The sequence below is a fragment of the Muntiacus reevesi genome, chromosome 14 (assembly GCF_963930625.1).
Source record: "Muntiacus reevesi chromosome 14, mMunRee1.1, whole genome shotgun sequence".
Lineage (NCBI taxonomy): Eukaryota > Metazoa > Chordata > Mammalia > Artiodactyla > Cervidae > Muntiacus > Muntiacus reevesi.
This window is the reverse complement of record NC_089262.1, coordinates 56,433,169-56,449,760: the sequence shown is the minus strand read 5'-3', so window position 1 is coordinate 56,449,760 and position 16,592 is coordinate 56,433,169.

Here is a 16,592-nt window from a genome sequence, read left to right as displayed (position 1 = left end):
GACACTTACTCCTTGGAAGAAAATTATTACCAACCTAGACAGCATATTGAAAAGTAGAGACATTACTTTGCCTCCAAAGTCTGTCTAGTCAAAGCTATGTTATTTCCAGTAGTCATGTATGGATGTGAGTCAGACTCTAAAGAAAGCTGAGTCGTGAATAATGTTTTTGAACTGTAGTGTTGGAAAAGACTCTTGAGAGTCCCTTGGACAGTAAGGAGATCCAACCAGTCCATCCTAAAGGAAATCAGTCCTGAATATTCACTGGAAGGACTGATGCTGAAGCTGAAACTCCAATACTTTGGACACCTGAACTGAAGAACTGACTCATTTGAAAAGACCCTGATGCTGAGACAGATTGAAGGCAGGAGGAGAAGGGGACGACAGAGGATGAGATGGTTGGATGGCATCACTGACTCAATGGACATGAGTTTGAATAAATTCCGGGAGTTGGTGATGAACAGGGAGGCCTGGAGTGCTGCAGTCCTTGGGGTCATAAAGAGCTGGACATGACTGAGAGACTGAACTGAACTTACAAGCTTGGCTTCTGTAACAAAGATCCTAAAATAACAATGGCTTAATTAGAATAGCAATGAATTTCTCTTTTACATCATAGTCTGAATATAACAGTGATGGTATCAGGGACTCAGACTAATTGTTTGCTCTGTCAACCTCAACCCTCATCTTCCATTTATGCCCGAAAACAGTTACTCTACTTCCTGCCTTCACCTGAGAAGAGGCCCATTCCATTAATGGCAGGTTTCAGAACCTTTGCATATTATTTTGATTCATACTCTTTTGACTGGAGCTTGGTCATGTGACCACACTTTGGCTGAAAGGGTGACTGGAAACGTAATCTTTGAACTGGAAGTATATGCCTCTGGTAACTTCATGGGTCTTTTACTTTTCATGCTTGATTCGCTATTGGTCCTTTGGCATTTCACCTGACTTTCAGGATTCTTATTGTTTTAGGGACAAAACTTACTTTCAGACACACTTTATATGCTTTGGTAAGAGTTCAGGGTGCTTCCCATCTATTTATTGGTCAGTCACCAATATTAAGCACCTTAGACTAATGTTATTATTTGCCCTTGCTTTCTAGTTCTTCCCTGATGGATACCTCTGACGTTAGCCTAAGACTTTAGTTTATTTTTGCTTGCCATAATGTTTACTATAGTACTCAAGACCCACTATATTTTAAAACTAAATTGCCCCTTAGAGTCTTCAGTTATTAGATTTGCTGTGTGTGTGTGTGCATGTGTACTTATGTGCACACATGTGTGTGTATGTGTGTGTGCACGTGTGAAAAAAAATTTTATTGGTGAGTGGGGGATGGCCTTGGTTGGGGTGAGGCATGAGCTTGGTAATTTGAAAGATCAACTAGAAAATCTGGACAAGATTTTTAAAATATTTGGAGATATCCCAAAGAAAACAGCCAGTGGAAAATACTGGGGCTGTATTCTAAAAGAACAAAGCTAAAAGGTCAAGCATTTAGGTTCACTTTTCTCCTAAAGGCTTCTATAACTTCGCCAAGAACCTGAACAAAGTATTCCTCAGACACACAGATGTGTTCTCTTTGTAATAATTCATCAAGCTCTAACCCTGGAGGAAGGCACGGCAACCCACTCCAGTATTCTTGCTGGGAAAATCCCATGGACAGAGGAGACTGGAGGGCTACAGTCCATGGGGTTCCAAAGAGTCAGACCTAACTGAAGTGACAGAGCACAGAGCACATCACACTATAAAATAGGAATCTGTATAACTTCAATGTGTGATATACTTAAAACCTTTAAAAGAAGTCATATTTGAAATAAAACAAATGAAAGAAATCATATAGAAAACAATATAACAAACACCTATGGGCCCAAGATTAAAAATTATTCTATCATTTAAACAATTTTATTTTCTATATTTATAATAAATGTTTTTAATATAACCAGAGTTCTACCCTCATTTGTGTTTCTCCCCCTTACAGAAAACATCATACAGAATTTGGTATGTCATTCTTACGCAAAGATTTGTAATTTTACTATACATATAGTAAGCATAAAGATAAGTCTGATGATGAAAGTAAAGTCCAATGCTGTAAAAAACAATACTGCATAGGAACCTGGAATGTTAGGTCCATGAACCAAGGTAAATAGGACATGGTCAGGCAGGAGATGGCAAGACTGAACATCAACATCTTAGGAATCAGTGAACTAAAATGGATGGGAATGGGTGGATTTAATTCAGATGACCACAGGTGAGGAAAGAAGAGAAGGAAAAGGCAAGGGGAAAAGGGAAAGATATACTCTGAATGCAGAGTTCTAGAGAAGAGCAAAGAGAGATGAGAAGGCCTTCTTAAGTGAATAATGCAAAGAAATAGAGAAAAACAATAGAATGAGAAAGACTAGAGATTTCTTCAAGAAAATTAGAGATACCAAGGGAATACACATGCAAAGATGGGCATAATAAAGAACAGAAACAGCATAGACCTAAAAGAAGCAGAAGCTATTAAGTTAAGCACAGCAGAACTACACAAAAAAGGCTTAAAATGACTCAGATAACAACAATGGTGTGGTCACTCACCTGGAGCCAGACATCTTGGAGTGTAAAGTCAAGAGGGGCTTAGGAAGCTTTATTATAAACAAAGCTAGTGGAGGTGATGGAATTCCAGCTGAGCTATTTCAAATCCTAAGATTATGCTGCGAAAGTGCTGCACTCACTGGCACAAATTTGGAAAGCTCAGCAATGGTCACAGGTCACAGGTCACAGTTTTCAATTCAATTTCAAAGAAGGGCAATACCAAAGAATGTTCAAACTACATGAGCATTACTATACAGTTGTGGTCATTTCACATGTTAGTAAGTTTATGCTCAAAATCCTTCAAGCTAGGCTTCATCAGCGTGTGAATCGAGAACTTCCAGATGTACAAACTGGGTTTAGAAAAGTCAGAGGAAGCAGAGATCAGGTTGCCACCATTCATTTGTTCACAGAAAAAGCAAAGGAATTAAAAAAAAGAATCTACTGAGGCTTCAATGAGTATGCAAAAGTCTTTGACTGTGTTGATCACAAAAAACTGTAAAAAATTCTTTAAGATTTGGGAATACCAGACCACTTTACTTGTCTCCTGAGAAACCTGTATGCAGTTCACGAAGCAATAGTTAGAACCAGACATGGAATAACAGACCGGTTCAAAATTTGGAAAGGAGTAAGACAATTAAAATTTTCATTTAATTAAAAATTTTACTTATTATTAATGACAATGTAGTTCAAATTGGTCATTGTGTTTTTCTCTATCTTAAGGACCAACTCTTATTTCAATGACATTGCATTTTATTCTAATAATTTAAAAGTTTTGTTTTCCAAATATGTCTTCCATCCATCTGGAGTTAATGTTTGTACATAATATGAGACAAGTATATAACTTAGAGTTATATATAGAACATCATGTGGTAACAGAAGTTTCTATCCTTTCCCCAGGTAATTGAAATGCCATCTCTGTTACAGGCCTAGCTCAAATATGTATGTGTGTCTTTTTAGAATATGCACTGTGTTCATCCCTGAGTGAAGATCTCAGCATCTTCACTGATGATGAAGTTTCCATCCAGTATCATTTCTCTCTGGCTTTAAGGAGTTCTTTCAATGTTTAATGTAGTCAAAATGAGCCACTAACATGTTCTTTCAGCTTTTTTAAAATATTAAAATGTCTTTATTTATGCTTTTTAAAAAATGGATATTTACACTGGATATAGAATTCTAGGTTGATAGGAATTCTTTTGTTTCTTTGATTTTTTTTTGTTTGTTTTTGTTTTTTCTTTCAGTGCTTTCAATTACTGTTCCATTTTCTTCTCTACATTATTTCCCCTGAGATGTTCACAAGTTTATTAAAGACTATTTTCCCTTTATTTTTCCACCTGGCTGCTTTTAAGGTGTTCTATTTATCTTTGCTTTTCAGCCATTTGATTATGATGTACCTAGATATGGTTTTCTTTTTTTTTTCTAGATATGGTTTTCTTTGTGTTTATTTTGCTAGAAATTTTAAAGACTTTCAGAAATATGAGTTTAAACTTTTCATTGAATTTAGAAAAATTTTGTCATTATTTTTTCAAATGTTTATTCCACCCCACTCCTTTCCTTCTGGATCTCTAATGATAAGTATATTTTCTTCTCTCCCATAGGTCACTTGTTATTCAGTCACTCAGTCACGTCCAACTCTTTTCAATCCCATGGACTGAAGCAAGTCAGGCTTCCCTGTCCTTCACTATCTCCCTGAGTTTGCTCAAACTGATATCCATTGAGTCAGTGCTGACATGCAACCATCTCATTCTCTGTCACCCCCTTTTCCTCCTGCCCTCAATCGTGCCCAGCATTGGGGTCTTTTCTGATAAGTTGGCTGTTCCTGCACCAGGAAGCCAAAGTATTGCAGCCTCAGTTTCAGCATCAGTCCTTCCAATGATTCATTGGCTCAACCTTTAAGATTGACAGCTTTGATCTCCTTGCTGTCCAAGAGACCCTCAAGAGTCTTCTCCAGCACCACAGTTAGAAAGCATCAGTTCTTTGGTGCTGTGGTCTTTAGGCTCTGTTTATTATTTTCATTTTTTTCCACTCTGTATGTCTAAATCGCAATAGTTTCTACTGACCTATTTTCAGATTCACTAATACTTTGTTCTATGTTCTCGATCTACTTTTAAGTCCTACTAACAATTTTTTTTTTAACATTTTAGATACTGTACTGCTTTGAAGTGAAGTGAATTCACTCAGTCGTGTCCAATTCTTTGTGACCACATGGACTGTAGCCTACAAGGCTCCTCAGTCCATGGAATTTTTCAGGCAAGAGAACTGGAGTGGATTCCCATTTCCTCCTCCAGGGGATCTTCCTGACCCAGGGATCGAACCCAGGTCTCCTGCGTTGCAGGCAGAAGCTTTACCGTCTGAGCCACCAAGGAAGCCCATTGTATTGCTTTAGTTTTAGAATTTCTGTGCTCTTTTCTGTAGTGTCTGCTAGCACATCCTCTCATGGCTAGCTTTATCTTCAAGTTCTTGTTCAGTTCAGTTCAGTCACTCAGTCGTGTCTGACTCTTTGTGACCCCTTGAACCGTAGCACGCCAGGCCTCCCTGTCCATCACCAACTCGCGGAGTCCACCCAGACCCATGTCCATCAAGTCAGTGATGCCATCCAACCATCTCATCCTCTGTCATCCCCTTCTCCTCCTGTCCTCAATCTTTCCCAGCATCAGGGACTATTCAAATGAGTCAGCTCTTCGTATCAGGTGGCCAAAGTATTGAAGCTTCAGCTTCAGCATCAGTCCTTCCAATGAACACCCAGGACTGATCTCCTTTAGGATGGACTGGTTGGATCTCCTTGCAGTCCAAGGGACTCTCAAGAGTCTTCTCCAACACCACAGTTCAAAAGCATCAATTCTTCAGCGCTCACCTTTCTTTAAAGTCCAACCCTCACATCCATACATAACCACTGGAAAAACCATAGCCTTGACCAGACGGACCTTTGTTGGCAAAGTAATGTCTCTGCTTTTTAGTATGCTATCTAGGTTGGTCATAACTTTCCTTCCAAGGAGTAAGCATCTTTTAATTTCATGGCTGCAGTCACCATCTGCAGTGATTTTGGAGCCCAGAAAAATAAAGTCTGATACTGTTTCTACTATCTCCCCATCTATTTCCCATGACGTGATGGGACCAGATGCCATGATCTTAGTTTTCTGAATGTTCAGCTTTAAGCAAACTTTTTCACTCTCCTCTTTCACTTTCATCAAGAGGCTTTTCAGTTCCTCTTCACTCTCTGCCATAAGGGTGGCATCATCTGCATATCTGATGTTATTGATATTTCTCCCAGCAATCTTGATTCCAGCTTGTGCTTCTTCCAGCCCATTGTTTCTCATGATGTACTCTGCATATAAATTAAATAAGCAGGGTGACAATATACAGCCTTGATGTACTCCTTTTCAATAAAGCAGAAATAGACATTTTTCTGGAACTCTCTTGCTTTTTCAATGATCTAGAGGATTTTGGCTTTTGATCTCTGGTTCCTCTGCCTTTTCTAAAGCCAGCTTGAACATATGGAAGTTCACAGTTCATGTATTGCTGAAGCCTGGCTTGGAGAATTTTGAGCATTACTTTACTAGCGTGTGAGATGAGTGCAATTGTGAGGTATTTTGAGCATTCTTTGGCATTGCCTTTCTTAGGGATTGGAATGAAAACTGACCTTTTCCAGCCCTGTGGCCACTGCTGAATTTTCCAAATTTGCTGACATATTGAGTGCGGCACTTTCACAGTATCATCTTTCAGTTGAAATGGCTCAACTGTAATTCCATCACATCCCTAGCTTTGTTCATAGTGATGCTCCAAAGGCCCACTTGACTTCACATTCCAGGATGTCTGGCTCTAGGTGAGTGATCACACCATCGTGGTTATCAAGTTCTTGAGCATACTTCTAATCACTGTTTTAATGTCTTTGTGTGGGAATTCCAACATCTGCCTCATCTATGACTGTCTTTATTGACTGTTTTTTATCCAAGTTTGGGGACATTTTCCTATTTTCCTGCCTCCTGATATGCCTTATTTTTTTAAGTATGGTCAACTCTACAGATGCTCCATTGTTGAGAGACTGAACTGAACTTACAAGCTTGTTGAGAATTTGGCTTATACTGTCTTCCTTTAAAGAGTATGGAATTTTATGGTGGATCAGCTTGATCCTACACATTTTAGGATGAGTCTAGAATAACTTATAGCATGAGTCTTTTCATTCTCTTATGCATGTCTTGAACAGAGCAGAAGTTTTTAATTATAATAAAGTTCTGTTTATCAATTTTGCTTTCTTTCATCTTTCTTTCATGGTTTTAGTGTTGTAGCTAAAAGTTCATCTCTAAACACAAGTTCACAGATTTTTTTTTCTTCTGTGATGCAGGAGACCTGGGTTCAAGTCCTGGGTTGGGAAGATCCCCTGGAGAAGGGAACAGCTACCCACTCCAGTACATTAACTGTAACCCTAACCTTAACACTTGGAGGGTTAGTGGTTTGCAAACAGACAGGACTGAGTGACTTTCACTTCACTTTCTGCTAGAAGATTCATAGCTCTACATTTTACATTTATCTCTATGACCCATCCTGAGTTAGCTTTCGAGGAAGAAGTAAGGTCTTATCCAGGTTATTACTGTGCGTATCAACATCCAGTTGTTGACACCCACACCCTTTGCTGAGGAGACTATGCTTTCTCCCTTGAATTGCTTTTTCTCTTTGGTCAAAGATCAGCTGGACATAGGTGGATCTCTTTCTAAGTTCTCTACTTTGGTTCACTAATCTGTCTGCCTGTTCTTTTATCAAGACCACATAGCTTTGATTACTTTAGCCTTACAGTAATTTCACAATCAGGAATTGTGAGTCCTCACCTGTGATCTTTTTCACTAGTGCTTTTACTTCCTTTTTCCTTCTCACCCTCCTGCTTTATGCTTCCATTTACCAAAGTGTTAGCTCTGGAATCTTTGCCTTGCATTCTACTTATGAAAGACCACTGCTAATGGACTGAATGTTTGTGTTCTCCCAAAATTTCTATGTGTGTGCTCAGTTGCTTGGTTGTATCTGACTCTTTGTCAGACTGTGGCCCACCAGGCTCCTCTGATCATGGGATTTTCCAGGCAAGAATACTGGAGTAGGTTGCCATTTCCTTCTCCAAAATTCATATATTGAAGCCCCCAGTGTGTCTCTGTTTGGAAGTGAGGCCTCTGAGGAAGTAATTAAGTTTAACTGATATTCCCATTTGAATGCAGAGTTCCAAATAATAGCCAGGAGAGATAAGAAAGCCTTCCTCAGGGATCAGTGCAAAGAAATAGAGGAAAACAACAGAATGGAAAAGACTAGAGATCTCTTCAAGAAAATTAGAGATATCAAGGGAACATTTCAGGCAAAGATGGGTTTGATAAAGGACAGAAATGGTATGGACCTAACAGAAGCAGAAGATATTAAGGAGAGGTGGCAAGAATACACAGAAGACCTCTACAAAAAAGATCTTCACGAGCCAGATAATCACAATGGTGTGATCACTCACCTAGAGCCAGACATCCTGAAATGTGAAGTCAAGTGTGCCTTAGAAAGCATCACTACGAACAAAGCTAGGGATGTGATGGAATTACAGTTAAGCTATTTCAAATCCTGAAAGATGATGCTGTGAAAGTGCTGCACTCAATATGCCAGCAAATCTGGAAAACTCAGCAGTGGCCACAGGGCTGGAAAAGGTCAGTTTTCATTTCAATCCCTAAGAAAGGCAATCCCAAAGAATGCTCAAACTACCACACAATTGCACTCATCTCACACGCTAGTAAAGTAATGCTCAAAATTCTCCAAGCCAGGCTTCAGCAATACGTGCACCTAGAACTTCCATATGTTCAAGCTGGTTTTAGAAAAGGCAGAGGAACCAGAGATCAAAATGCCAATATCTGCTGGATCATCCAAAAAGCAAGAGAGTTCCAGAAAAAATGTCTATTTCTGCTTTATTGACTACGCAAAAGCCTTTGACTGTGTGGATCACAATAAACTGTGGAAAATTCTGAAAGAGATGGGACTACCAGACCACCTGACCTGCCTCTTGAGAAACCTGTATGCAGGTCAGGAAGCAACAGTTAGAACTGGACATGGAACAATAAACTGGTTCCAAATAGGAAAAGGAGCACATCAAGGCTGTATATTGTCACCCTGCTTATTTAATTTATATGCAGAGTACATCATGAGAAACAATGGGCTGGAAGAAGCACAAGCTGGAATCAAGATTGCCGGGGGAAATATCAATAACCTCAGATATGCAGATGACGCTACCCTTATGGCAGAGAGTGAAGAGGAAATGAAAAGCCTCTTGATGAAAGTGAAAGAGGAGAGTGAAAAAGTTTGCTTAAAGCTGAACATTCAGAAAACTAAGATCATGGCATCTGGTCCCATCACGTCATGGGAAATAAATGGGGAGATAGTAGAAACAGTATCAGACTTTATTTTTCTGGGCTCCAAAATCACTGCAGATGGTGACTGCAGCCATGAAATTAAAAGATGCTTACTCCTTGGAAGGAAAGTTATGACCAACCTAGATAGCATACTAAAAAGCAGAGACATTACTTTGCCAACAAAGGTCTGTCTGGTCAAGGCTATGGTTTTTCCAGTGGTCATGTATGGATGTGAGAGTTGGACTGTGAAGAAAGCTGAGCGCCGAAAAATTGATGCTTTTGAACTGTGGTGTTGGAGAAGACTCTTGAGAGTCCCTTGGACTGCAAGGAGATCCAACCAATCCATCCTAAAGGAGATCAGTCCTGGGTGTTCATCGGAAGGACTGATGCTGAAGCTGAAACTCCAATACTTTGGCCACCTCATGTGAAGAGTTGACTCATTGGAAAAGACCCTGATGCTGGGAGGGATTGGGGGCAGGAGGAGAAGGGGACGACAGAGGATGAGATGGTTGGATGGCATCACCAACTCGATGGACATGAGTTTGAGTAAACTCTGGGAGCTGGTGATGGACAGGGAGACCTGGCTTGCTGCAATTCATGGGGTCACAAAGAGTCAGACATGACTGAGTGACTGAACTGGACTGAACTGAGGTCATAAGGGTAGAGCCCTGATCCAACAGGTTTATTGTCCTCATGAGAAGAGATGCTAGAGCTTCCTTTCTCTCTTTGTGTCTGTCTCTCTACAAGCCAGCACCAATAAAAAGTCATGTGAGGACATAGCAAGAAGGCAGCCACCTATAAGCCAGGAAGAAAGATCTTACCAGAAATGGACCCTGACAGCTTTTTAACCTCGGACTTTCAGCCTTCAAAGTTATGAGAAAAGATATTTTTTCTGTTTAAGCCACCCAGTCTATTTCATTATAGCAGCCAAAACAGATTAATACAACTGGCATAAAATAAAGTTTAACCTGTAAACATCAAGTAGTTGAATTCTGTTTTGTGAACCCAATCTGGTAGTCCTTGTCTTTTAACTGATGAGGTTAATTCATTTAAAGTTTTTCTCTCCTTGACAGTTTTCATTTCTATGATTTTGTCTTGTGCTTTCTATATCACCTATTTGTCTTTATTATTTTCCCTCTTCTTAAATCTGAATGATATATTGTCCTTAATTCTTCCTTTCCTTTCTTTAGACTGGGAAATTATACCCTTAATGTTTATGATGTTATGGTTTATGCTTTGATTTTTAAAATGCTTGTCTTCTGAACAAAGTTCAAAGTGAATCAATAATTTTACCACATTTCCAAATATTACAAGGACTTTAGAAACTTTAACTCCGATTGCTCCCTCTTCTCTTATATGTCATTTTCTCAGATTTTAATTTCAACTTTGTTTTTATGAATCTCACATAGCTCATAATTATTTTCATTTTTTTATTGTTAAAATGTGTTTAGGTTTACCCTATGTTTGCCAATTATTTTGCCCACTATTGCTTTTGGAAAACTCTCTTCCTTCTGGGTCCAATTTTCTTTTTTCTGAGGTAAATACTTTAATAATTGCTTTAGCAAGGGTATATGGGTGGCAAAGGCCCCATGTCTTTTCGTTTTAAATTGTCTTTGTTATGCTTTCACTCTTGATTGATAGTTTGTCTGATTTATAATCCTAGGTTGACAGCTATTTTTCTCAGCAATATGACAATATTAGCCAATTCTACTCTAGCTCTATTGTCACCATGAGGAATCAATTGTCAATCGTTTTTCCTCTATTTATCTTACTTAAAAGTTTTACTTTGGGACCTAAGGATTCACATTTTTCATCAACTTCATAAAATTCTCAGCCACCCTCTTGTTACTATTAGACTATTCATTTTCATTATTCTTTTTCTTTTCCCTCTTAAACTTTTAATAGATATATAATAGACATTCTCATTCTCTCTTCATGTCACTGAATCTCTCTTTCATATTTTTAATTTATCTTCCTCAATTGCATTTTACTTAATTTTCTTAGATCTATCTTCTAGTTCAATATTTTTGCTTCAGCTGTTTCTAATTTGCTCCATAAGCCATTTGGTTATTGCTTAATTTTTAAAGTTCCATTTGATTCAATTTAATCCAATGATTCTTGGTATTTGTTTCTTGTGTATTTTTCATTATGTTTAATTATTTGCACACAATAATTTTATGTGCACCATTAGAATATGCTATAAAGTGAAAATATTGATCTCCTAACACTTCTACCTGTTACATATTTAGTTTCTTATCCATCTTGGATTGTTTACTTGTAAAAGTTGAACTCCAGATGCATTTCATCAGAGGGAGTCATGGAGCAGATGTGGTGAGGCGTGGTCGCATGTTCACGTCTGACAAGTGTCCCAGAATTATTGTTGGTAAGTACAGGAGCACACCAGTATGCACTTCTCAGTGTGAGGATATCAAAACCGTGAGGGCCTTGGGGAGAGTGTAAACTCAACCCCCACCTTTGTGTGTGGAGCAGACCCAAATTATAAATTGTCTGGGAACTCAGGCAGAGACAGATAAACTTTTCTGTTGCCTTCCTATGCCACTGCACACAGCACTTCAGTCTGGTACTTTATTCAGGAACAGACTTTTAAAGTTTCCAGTTCTCCTACCATATGACCCAGCAATACCACTTCTGGGCATACACACTGAGGAATCCAGATCTGAAAGAGACACGTGCACCCCAATGTTCATCGCAGCACTGTTTATAATAGCCAGGACATGGAAGCAACCTAGATGCCCATCAGCAGATGAATGGATAAGGAAGCTGTGGTACATATACACCATGGAATATTACTCAGCCGTTAAAAAGAATTCATTTGAATCAGTTCTAATGAGATGGATGAAACTGGAGCCCATTATAGAGAGTGAAGTAAGCCAGAAAGATAAAGAACATTACAGCATACTAACACATATATACGGAATATAGAAAAATGGTAACGATGGCCCTATATGCAGGGCAGAAGAAGAGACACAGATGTACAGAACAGACTTTTGAACTCTGTGGGAGAAGGGGAGGGTGGGATGTTTCGAAAGAACAGCATGTATGTTATCTGGGGTGAAACAGATCACCAGCCCAGGTGGGATGCATGAGTCAAGTGCTCGGGCCTGGTGGGCTGGGAAGACCCAGAGGAATCGGGTGGAGAGGGAGGTGGGATGGGGGACCAGGATGGGGAATACGTGTAACTCTATGGATGATTTATATCAATGTATGACAAAACCCACTGAAAAAAAAAAAAAAAACTTTCCAGTTCTCTCCTAATGGAATTAAGGATTCATTCTGCTACCCTGAGGGCCTTAAGGCTCTTAGGATGCTTGAACCAGGAAAATCTTAACATCTAGTTTCCATCCCACATGCTCCCACCTGGAGTTAACCGCCAAGGGAAATCTCAACAGTGGGATTGTGCTCTGCTTGTCCGATTGCCTGATAGCCGAGAATTGTTCTTATTTTTCCTGTTATCTCAACTCTGCATTTTGAATGTTATATTTTGTGTATTGGGGGAAAGGACTCAGATACAAGAAGCCCTGAACCTGTTTTTTTAAATGTCTCAAATTTTGAAGGGTTTGATGAAAAGTATATGCCTGATATGAAGTTACTTTATTATTTAGGCCACCTAAATAACACTCAAGAAAAAGTAACATTAGTTTAGGCTTAATGATTACAAGATCAGGCCTTGATGTTTCCCTAGAGTCTACCTTCTAGGAAGTGTGTTCTTATATTCAGTAGTCCTGTTAGTGGCTTGAATCACTGCACAAGCATGTATATTTCATTGAAAACTCAAGTTTTCATGAATTTAAAGAAACTATATCCCAACTGAGGGGATCAAATTAACATAGGAATATTTTATGCTCGCTAACCACATTGCACATTAATTTGAATCTGTGCTTTTCACCCTGGTGGCTCAGATGGTAAAGAATCTACCTGCAATGCAGGAGATGTGACTTCGATCCCTGGTTTGGGAAGTTCCCCTGAAGAAGGAAATGGTAACCCACTCCAGTATTCTTGTCTAGAGAATTCCATGGACAGAGGAGACTGGCAGGCTAAAATCCATGGAGCTATAAAGAGCTGGACACGACTAAGCAACTAACACATACACATAAGCACATTCCAATTGAGAGGCTCAAATTAACATGTGGAATACTTTATGTTCACTAACTGCATCATACATTAATTTGAATCTGTGCTTTTTACCCTGAGAATGTGAAGCAAGACAGAGTTTCACAGCTATTTAAATCTCCTCTAAATAAACATTGTTGTGGGACATCTCTGGTGGTCCGGTGGCTAAGATTTCATGCACCACTGTTCTTGGTGCAGATTCAATGACCAAGATCCCACATACCATGTGGCACAAGCAAAGAAAGAATTGTATTCCTGAAACAAAAAGGAATATACCGGCAAGAGAAGACTTGCCTTGAGTTGATAACACATGGGTCAAATGCCTCTCTTCTTAGTTTTTCTTTTTTTTCCCCATTTTTTTTTATTAGTTGGAGGCTAATTACTTTACAATATTGTAGTGGTTTTTGCCATACATTGACATGAATCAGCCATGGATATAATCATCTTTAAGGTAGGCAAAGTAGTGTACAAATTATCTTAGAAACTCTGAAGTAAAATATCAAGCTTGCACATGGTAGATGCTAAATAGCTGTGGAAAGAAGAGAGGAGAGAGTGTGTGAAGATGGCAGGAAAGGAGGGAAAGATGTAAGAAGGAAAGAAGGGGTAAGGAGAAAGGAGGCAACTTTTGTCCATCAATATGATATCCATACAGAAAAAGGAAACCTAACTCACTTCTAGAACTTGGGTATCTGAGGCATAATTGCAGATGTCTTTAGGTATTACTCTAAATGTTTCAGTTCAGTGAGATCCTACAGATTCCACCAATATGATTAAAGATTTTAGCTCCATGCACCCACTTCAGTGTTCTTGCCTGGAGAATCCCGGGGCCGAGGGAGCCTGGGGGGCTGCCGTCTATGGGGTCACACAGAGCTGGACACGACTGAAGTGACTTAGCAGCAACAGCAGCAGCAGTAGCAGCAGCAACGGTTACATAAGAATCTCTTGAGCTACATGTCTAAACTGGAATTTGTGTTCTCAGTGGAGTGTGACACTTAAAATCTCCATGGAAGCTGAGGAGCATGCAACCCACGTCAGCTCATCTTGTTACTTCTATGAATCAAATATTTCTGAGCTATGTCCATGTTTTGAGAGACCTGTCTCTTCCTTTTTTTTATGACCTAAACTTCATTTTCATCCTGACCCATGTCTTTTATTTTCCCCAAATCTAAATTTCATAGACAGGGTGTGTTAGTTGCTCAGTCAAGTCTGAATATTTGTGACACCATGGGCTATAGCCTCTGTCCATGGATTCTCCAGGCAAGGATACTGAAGCAGGTTGCCATTTCCTTCTCCAGGGGACCTAGGGATCAAACCCAGTCTCCTGCATTACAGGCAGGTTCTTTACCATCTGAGCCATCAGGGAAGGCTATAGACAGGATAGGATGGTAGAAAACCCTTGCTTTCTTCCTGCTGTCACAGAGACCATCAACACTATAAATGTTTCTCTTTAAGACCCAAATCCAAAGGTATGTGTTCAGTTGTGTCTGACTCTTTGTGACCCCATAGACTGTAGCCCGCCAGGCTCGTTTGTCCATGGGATTCTCCAGGCAAGAATACTGGAATGGGTTGCCATTTCTCCTCCAGGGGATCTTCCCAACCCAGAGGTCAAATCTGCATCTCTTGCTTCTCCTACATTGGCAGGCAGATTCCCTACCACTGAGCCATCTGGGAATGAAGGAGTTATAATGACTGAATTATACCCTCAATAAACCATTTTCTAGCTCAGGGGAAAACATTCATTGGCTTGGTCAGGACAGTTTAGCCACACCTAGCCAAAACAATAAATGTGAAAGCACTTGGAAAGTCAAGTATCTTGTCAAGTCATTACTGTTACATTACTGTTACAAGTCATTACATTAATGTGGAAAGTGTCATGCTCTGCACTAGGATATGGGGTGAAAATGGCCACCATGAGTAGACATACAGCCAAAGCTTGTGCAGTTCAAAAAGGTAGTAGTCCACTCTGCTCAAACTGACCGCCCCTGTCATAGTCCAAGCTGCTATAGAAAAATGTTATAGCTTGGCTATGCTTGGTTTATAAAAAACAGAAAACTATTCCTCACAGTTTTGATGTCTGGAAGTCTAAGATCACGGCTCCAGCACATTTGGTGTCCTTATTGCCAAATTCAGGCTTAAACTGAAGAAAGGAGGGAAAACCACTAGACCATTCAGGTATGACCTAAATCAAACCCCTTATGACGATACAGTGGAAGTGACAAATAGTTTCAAGGGATTAGATCTAATAGACAGAGTGCCTGAAGAAATATGGACAGAGATTTGTGACACTGTACAGGAGGCAGTGATCAAGACCATCCCCATGTAAAAGAAATGCAAAAAGGCAAAATGGCTGTCTGAGGAGGCCTTACAAATAGCTATGAAAAGAAGAGAAGCTAAAGGCAAAGGAGAAAAGGAAAGATATAGGTGTTTGAATGCAGGGTTCCAAAGAATAGCAAGGAAAGATAAGAAAGCCTTCCTTGGTTATCAATGCAAAGAAATAGAGGAAAACAATAGAATGGGAAAAACTAGAGATCTCTTCATGAAAATTGGAGATACCAAGGGAACATTTCATACAAAGATGGGCACAATAAAGAACAGAAGTAGTATGGACCTACCAAAAGCAGAAGATATTAAGAAGAGGTGGCAAGAATACACAGAAGACCTCTACAAAAAAGATCTTCATGACCCAGATAATCACGATGGTGTGAACACTCACCTAGAGCCAGATATTCTGGAATGTGAAGTCAAGTGGGCTTTAGGAAGCATCACTACGAACAAAGCTAGTGGAGGTGATACAATTGCAGTTGAGCTATTTCAAATCCTAAAAGATGATGCTGTGAAAGTGCTGTACTCGATATGCCAACAAATATGGAAAACTCTGCAGTGGCCACAGGACTGGAAAAGGTCAGTTTTCATTCCAATCCCAAAGAAAGGCAATGCCCAAGAATGCTCAAACTACCACACAATTGCATTCATCTCACATGTTAGCAAAGTAATGCTCAAAATTCTCGAAGCCAGGCTTCAACAGTATGTGAACCATGAACTTCCAGATGTTCAAGCTGGATTTAGAAAAGGCAGAGGAACTAGAGGTCAAATTGCCAACATCTGTTCGATCATCAAAAAAGCAAGAGAGTTTCGGAAAACCATCTACCTCTGCTTTATTGACTATGCCAAAGCCTTTGACTGTGTGGATCACAACAAACTGTGGAAAATTCTGAAAGAGATGAGAATACCAGACCACCTGACCTGCCTCTTGAGAAACCTGTATGCAGGTCAAGAAGCAACAGTTAGAACTGAACATGGAACAACAGACTGGTTCCAAATTGGGAAAGGAGTACATCAATGTTGTATATTGTCACCCTGCTTATTTAACTTATATGCAGAGTACAACATGAGAAATGCTGGACTGGATGAAGTACAAGCTAGAATCAAGATTGCCAGGAGAAATATTAATAACCTCAGATATGCAGGTGATACCACCCTTATGACAGAAAGTGAAGAAGAATTAAAGAGCCTCTTGAGGGAAGTCAAAGAGGAGAG